This window comes from Hylobates moloch, unplaced genomic scaffold, assembly GCF_009828535.3.
Source record: "Hylobates moloch isolate HMO894 unplaced genomic scaffold, HMol_V3 SCAFFOLD_20, whole genome shotgun sequence".
Lineage (NCBI taxonomy): Eukaryota > Metazoa > Chordata > Mammalia > Primates > Hylobatidae > Hylobates > Hylobates moloch.
In genome coordinates, this window is record NW_026652295.1 from 44,179,921 (window position 1) to 44,187,402 (window position 7,482).

Sequence of the window (7,482 nt, forward strand, 5' to 3'; positions counted from 1 at the left end):
ATAACAATGTTGTAATGTTTTCTATAGAAAGATAATTTGATCTTTACCTTAGCATCATTGATTGAGACTTTTACAATCATTGGTAGAAAAGTTTCAGCATCACAACTTGCATTAATAGTGTCATTCAACATTTTAAGACTGTTGTCAGATTTGGGAAAACCTATCAAGTTTCCTTCATACATGAATGTGAGGGCTTGGAAGAATTTTCCACAGACTAGCTTCTGGATTTACACATTTCAAAACCTGTTTCTCCTCCACTACCACGCATTTTTCAGCGATGGGTATCCCAGAACATGTTCACATAGCGCTAAGACCACTAAGCCTGCACTTCTGCATTGTAGCACCAAAGAGTCAGCATGGTGGTCAGTGGAAATATTCCCACACGTCATTCCTATCTTGAGAGGTACTAGCAGTAACTTAACATACAAAGAAGAGACTGTGAAATGTCTTTCTCTCTGTCTATTTCTCCACATCCCACTACACCCAAGCTACAAATATCCCCAATTCCCCATCTCAACTTCTGTTCAGTTGGCTCCTCGAAATTCCCAAGGGCATCCTAGTACTACCCAACACATGGAAAAGACTCATTGGGGAAAAACTGGAATGGAAAGAGACAACAGTCTCCGGATCTTATTTTTTCAAATGATTCAAAAACAGATAACTGTATGAACACCTCACATGGGCCCTTCCCAAGGCCTTGTGCATGTGAGTGACCCTGAAGCTTACATTTCACTAGGTTCGTAAGAAACTCTTTGCTCATGTATGTGCGTGCTGGGAGCCTTTCTACTAAGGGGTAAGACAGAATTACTGATGAAAATATGCTTTTTTTCCCTCAGATGTGCAAAGGTGACAGCAGGATTGAGAACCAGAGCTTTGGAGTTTATAAAATGCCAATCTTAGTGCTCCAAAGCTGGAGGTCTTGCTAGTTCAGGAGCAAGCAAAGGATCCTTTTCTGTAAAGGATCAGACAGCAAATATTTCATGCTTTGTGGCCACATGGTCTCAAGTGCAATCACTCACCTCTACCTTTGTATTGCAAAAGCAGCCCTAGAGAATACGTAAATAAGTAGTGTAGCTATATTCCAATATAACATTATTTAGAAAAACAGGGGTAGTTGGCTGGCTCCTGTTCCAGTAGATCTCCCTTGAGTTGAAAGTTCCCTGTATTGAGGATGGGAACGTCATCATGGAGAGGGTGTGTGGCTTCCATTGCTGCCATCTGAGGCAGTCATTGCTGGCTCTCACAATCTTTTGGTGACTTTGGAGCAGGAGGGTTTTAAAGGAGAAAAGAGAGATGGCTTGTGAGATGAACAAGGTCAAGGAATTTTTAAGTGCACAGATTTTGTTTCTTTCTCCCATCTTTAAGTCAATCATAGACTAACATATAGAGCAGACATGTGGCTTTTTGAGTCCAAGCATGAGTCACCTCACTAGATGTGACTGAAATACTAATATTAAGTTAATCTAATGTGTTCTTTAAGTTTTTGAGAGCTCCAGGGAACCTTCTGGTACTGAACCTTGTCATTCACACCCACCACCTGTGGTCCACATCTATTTCTACAGCATACATGTTCACATTACCAACATCTTAATTTTCCTAGGTCAGAATATTAAAATGATTAAGGTAAAGTTTCTGAATTTGTCTTCTTGAAGAGAAGCCTTGAAGAAGAAACACAAAACTATTGTTTTTTTTTGCTTTGGAAACTTCAAACTATTTCATCAAATCACTATGATTATTGTATACTTCAGAGTTAAAATTAGGAATAAATTTTAGTATTACTTTCCCTCTCTCTTTTCTCTTCTCTCTTATTTTAACTGAGTTATAAGAAAGGACTTGATTAAATAAAGTGGAAGGCATCATGTTGTAATTTAAAGCATTTTGGAGTTCAATTTTCCTCCTGTATACATTCTCTTTATTATATTATATTTCCACTCCCCCAGATGGATGTTTAGCATCGGTAACAGATGCATATGTTACATCTAAAATACACTGATGAGATAATATCCAATATTAGTCTAAGAAGTTAGATAATGTTCAGTGTAAATAGTATAAAAATATTTTATTTAACCCTTTAGGCACAAGAAATTTCATTTACCAGCCTTACCAAGAAAAGTAGGACTGGTAAATGATTAAATGATCATTGACATTTAATTTAAAGCAAAAAAGAGTAAGTTCTGGATAATGATGAGTTCAGTAGAGAAGCCTACTGATTATAACTTATTTGTGTTTGCTTTTTGAATTTCTTTTTTTTTTGAACCATAACTTCACTTGTTGCCCAGGCTGGAGTGCAGTGGCTCACTGCAACCTCTGCTTCCTGGGTTCAAGTGATTCTCCTGTCTCAGCCTCCCGAGTAGCTAGAATTACAGGTGCCTGCCACCATGCCCAGCTAATTTTTGTGTTTTTCATACAGATGGGGTTTCACCATATTAGCCAGGCTGGTCTCGAATCCCTGACCTTGGGCTCCCACCTTGGGCTCCCAAAGGGCAGGGGTTACAGGGGTGAGCCACCGCACCAGGCCTTGAATTTTTTATTCTGTTTTTTTTTTTTTTTTTTATTGTGCGTGTTTGCTTTTAACTGCTTTCATGGAAATGATTAGAAATTTTATATTTCTTCTATGAATTGTACAGGACCTATCAGGAAGGACATGTCTAGATTTACACTTCTGATAAATGGTAGAATTGGGGGCAATTTGAGGCTTGAGTACCCTATCCAAGAATTTTCCCCATGACAAGTGAGTAAGGGCTCAGTGTTGGCTCTCAGATAGCCTGAGGATAGTGTAGGGTAAACAGCAAGGCCTCTGAATCAGCCTGAACTGGGATCACATCCTGTCCTGGCCACTTACTGATGGTGTGACTTTGGGCTGTAACTTATCTTTAGAACCTTTGTGTATCACGTGTGATTGGGAACATTAACACTCACTTTTCTTTTGTCTTTAAATGAGATTATGTCAGAACATTCGATAAACTGTTAACTTACCGAGTTAACAGATTTTTTTTTTTTTTCTGACCACATTCCAGTTACCTGGATGGCTCTTGATGATCCAACAGACCCCAGATGAATGAAATCTAATAAATAATTGAAAATCAGATTTCTTGTCTCTAAGATCATTTGACCGTCCCCACACCAACAGTGGGTACAAGTGAACCAGAAATCTTAGCTCTCCACTCAACAGCGTTTCATGTGTATATTTAGACATGTGGAGGGATGGAGGGGGTTTGTAACAATAGACTATATTTTCACAGCTCTTTTACATTATGTTTTACAGAGCTTTTTATATATGTTTCTGATTTTATTATCTTGGCAACTCTGAAAGATTTTCAGCTTCAAAAAGATTACACCACTTATAAAAGTGCATGCAGTTTCCAAGTGGCAAGACCAAGGCTCAATCCCAGGCCTTCAAACTCCAGCTCCTTCCCAGTCTTCAGACTTTGCATTAAAAGACTGCAGAAGAGGCTTTGTTATCTGTTTCATCAAGGTTTCTTCCCTCTAGGCAGAATGGTGATGGGAGGAGAAGAGGAGCGGGAGAAGAGGACCAGGGATGTGATTGGTAGAAAGTTACCTGCTTCTATACTGCAGAATAAAGTGCTGGCTTTCCAGATAGCTGGAAGAGAGGACTAAGTTACTCAGGGTTGTCATCTGTAGCCTGAGAGCCCAGGGTCAGTGGTTCTTGGGTGTGTGGCTTTCCAGATTAGAAACATTTTCCCTAACATTGGAGGATGAACATGTGTTTGCCAACTTTTTATTTTACTGAACGAGGATAGGACATAAAAACAAAAATGAAAACAAAGCAAACACTTGTTGTGTACAGCCAATATAATTTCAGTGAAGACATTTAACACCACGTCCCAAAAGGCAGAACATATTCTCATGATCTATCAACAATTCTCTCCCTCTCTCTGGCCCTCCTTCCTTCCTTCTCTCTCTTACTTCCTTTCTCCTTTCCCTTCCCTTCTCTTCTTTTTCTGTTTCTTTCTGTTTCCCTCCCTCTTTTTACCTCTTTCCTTTCTTTCTTTCTCTTTCTTTCTCTCTTTATTTCTTTCTCTCTTTCTTTCTCTGTTTCCCTTTCCTCCCTCCCTCTCTTCCTCCCTCCTTTCTTTCTTTTTCTTCTTTCTTTCTTTTTCTTTCTTTTTTCCTTCCTTCCTTCCTTCCTTCCTTTCTTCCTTCCTCCCTCCCTCCCTCTCTCCCTCCTTCTTTCTTTCTCTTTCTTTCTTTCTTTCTTTCTTTCTTTCTTTCTTTCTTTCTTTCTTTCTTTCTTTCTCTTTCTTTCTTTCTTTCTTTCTTTCTTTCTTTCTTTCTTTCTTTCTTTCTTTCTTTCTTTCCTCTCTCTCTTTCTTTCTTTCTTTCGTCTTCTCTCTCTCTCTTTCTTCTCACTGCAGCCCACTCCATGAACTGGCTGTTGAGAGCCAGGACCAGAGCTCTCAGTCCTCCGTGGGAATGCATGCCTCTCCATTTTGGTAGAGGCTCCTGTGTAGCAGTGAACTAAACAAATTGTGTGTTTCTTGGAGTCTCTGAGATCTCTGTTTCCAAGAAATGTAAAGGATTTAAAATACTAGTGCACCATGACGTAAGAAAGCACACAGCAGAGCAGAGTCAGCCACCAAAGTGTTGAAATGTGCCCACTAAAAACAAAGGGGACCTACTTCTGCTCTTCCCAAAGGAGGTGCAAACAGCTCAACAGCCATAGAAAACACGAAGTCTGAGAACTACCCATGCACTTGAGAGCTCTGGAGGGGTCCTTGGTGAACAGCCTGGGTGGGTCCCATCAGGAGAGGGTGGAGGCTGTGTTGTTTGGAGAGCAGCACTCCAAGTTGGACGTTTCCCTTTGCAGTGGGGAGATTGGGTTTCCCGCTGACTGAATTTAATGCTCAGGCAATCGCAGTTGAGCATGAATCACTTCATTTCCTTTACGTTGCCCCACCTTCCTACCCACACCCCTCTACACACACTTAAACCACCCCAAAGTGCCCAGAAACTCTCTACCAGCCCAGTTCTTTAGTAGTCAGGATTGTTGGATTCTGCTGTGACTGTAGGGAGGTGGGGGATAGGGAAGAGACACAGATTCCTGGGGGGTTTGTGAAGACAGTTTGCATCCTACAGACTCACTAAAGTGTTTTCCATTGACGGCAGAGCTGGCTTTACCTGGAGGCTTATGAGAAGTGCCCCACCCCACAACTAGCAAATCAGAATCTGCATTATAACTAGATTCCAGGTGACTCAGGTACACATTAGAGTCTGAGATATGCTTGTCTACAGCACCCTGGGTGTTAAAAGACCTCTGACACTGGCCTCTACCCATAGCTGAAATGTAGTTGATAGTTTTCAAGAAATTAAAATAAAAATTCCTTTACAAGTAAAGAGTGAACACGAGTCAAACATTTGTTGAACTTATTAATCAGGGATTCTGCAGGATGCTAAAACTATTTTGAAAGAGAATACAAAAGATGGCAGTGTAGATAGTCGATGAATGAAAAATTACTGAAATAAGATTAAAAACTTTAACTTTAAAACTAGTTAATGTACTACAAGACAATAAAACAGTAACCTTTGGGGTTACCTTTTCTAACAGACAGAAATTGATTGCATTGCTATCAGATAAAATTGTCATACAACCTATCAGCCTTCTACAGATTAGCATCTAACTTTACAGAATCTGGGCTCTTGATCAACACTAAATAAGTTAAAAATATATCTCTCCAGGACAGAATCAAACAACTCCTCGGAAGGCTTGTTAGACAATGCTCTAGAATAACTCTGAAAGGGAAATGTGCTTTTTTCACATTTCAGATAACTTTTTAAAACATGGAGTATGACCAAAGAGGTGCTACAAGCCGCCTCCTGGCACAGAGCATCTTCATCTCCCGCCTCCCCAGGACACGCATCTCATTCCAGTAGGCATCAATACTCCTCACGGGAGACACTTTGTGGTTAGAAAATAAGATCGAGGCAGTGCTTTCAGAGAGCACCCATGAAGATGCATATGGTTTACCTAGAAAAGAAATGAGAGGAATGAAAGCCTTATCTGTTTCTCTTCTTTCCACATGTTGACATAGGTTTCTTTAGCTGGTTGGCTACCATCATAGATGCCAGACAGCTCAACTCTTGGGAGATGAGATGCAAGATGGTCAAATAGCAATGAGAACCTGGATTCACAAAAAGGACAAGTTTTAGGTGTTTTGAGAGCCCCCAGCTAATTTGGAATTCCAGTACCAGAGTGACAGGGTGGCTAGCCGCCCTGCCGTAATAGGAAATGAGGTAGAGCTAGACATAGTATTTACAGTGTGCCTTTGATGGGATGTTTCTTTTACTTAGTGGAGAGCCCAACGCCTATTTGTCCTGCCCCAGATCAAAGGGTCCCTCACATGGGAACTTTGTTTGTACTGGCAGATGCCCTCATGGCTCTTGTCTGAGCTGTGTCCAGTTCACGCCTGCCTGACCATCACTCTGGTGCTAGGATCCCCTTCTTTTGTTCCCCTCCACAAGGCATTCCAGGGTGGGCGGGGGGAATTCTAGCCTGGGGCGGTCCCTGGTTCTCCAGGTGGAAAGCGCAACTTCAGTCCCCCACCACAATGGGAAACAGGCTCAAACACTTTTACTTACAGATCTGGACAGGGAGGGTGCAATGAGTCTGGAGGGCAGTGCTCCATCCCTGGGGCATGCAAGGCAGAAGTGAAGAGTTAGGCAGGGAGAGAGAAGAGAGCTCTGCAACTAACAGCACAGATAAAGGAGTAGGGTGTGGGTCATTCAAGTTAGAGGGCAAATGCCCGAATGCTGTCTTTAAAGGAAGGATGGGAAGGTAGGGAGCTCCATCTGCCAGGTGGGAGAGATGCCTCTGAGTTCTTGAGCCATTTGGGTGCTGTGTTGAACTGGAAATTGTGTCAAGGTGACCGAGACCTGTTTCTCTTATGAGAAAGTGAAATGGCAGAAATAGATGTCAAGGCAACATAAATTATCAGAATTCACAAGGATAGGAGCAGAAACCACAGATATGAGCAGGTCCCATGAGAGTCTTCCACATGGGCACCTGGGATCCGTAGGTAATGTTAGCCTGTGGCCTAAGGCAGGCAGATTGAGGGAAGTCCCCGGGGGCTGAAAAGTGAGAGAGACAGAATTCATTCTTGTATCATTCACTCAATCTTTAGTGACCAAGTACTGTGTTTTGGGTATTGGGCTACTAAGATGAATAAAAATCAGTCTCTGTCTTCAAGGACAGTTTAGTTAAGGCGTTTAAACCTGGGCTTCGTGAGGGGACATCAGGAGGGTTCCTAAAATTATAAGCATAACTTTGTATTTATGTTAATTTTTCTGGGGAGAGAATCTGTAACTTTTGTTAGAATCCTAGAATTTTTGTTATCTGCAAACAGAATCTAATGAGAATTCAAGCAGAAATAAATTTTAAGAAGAGGGCTCAAACTCATAAAATACGCATCGTTAGCACCAGAGGCCAGCAAAGTGGGCACATGAATCTCTGTAGAGTAGGAGTCG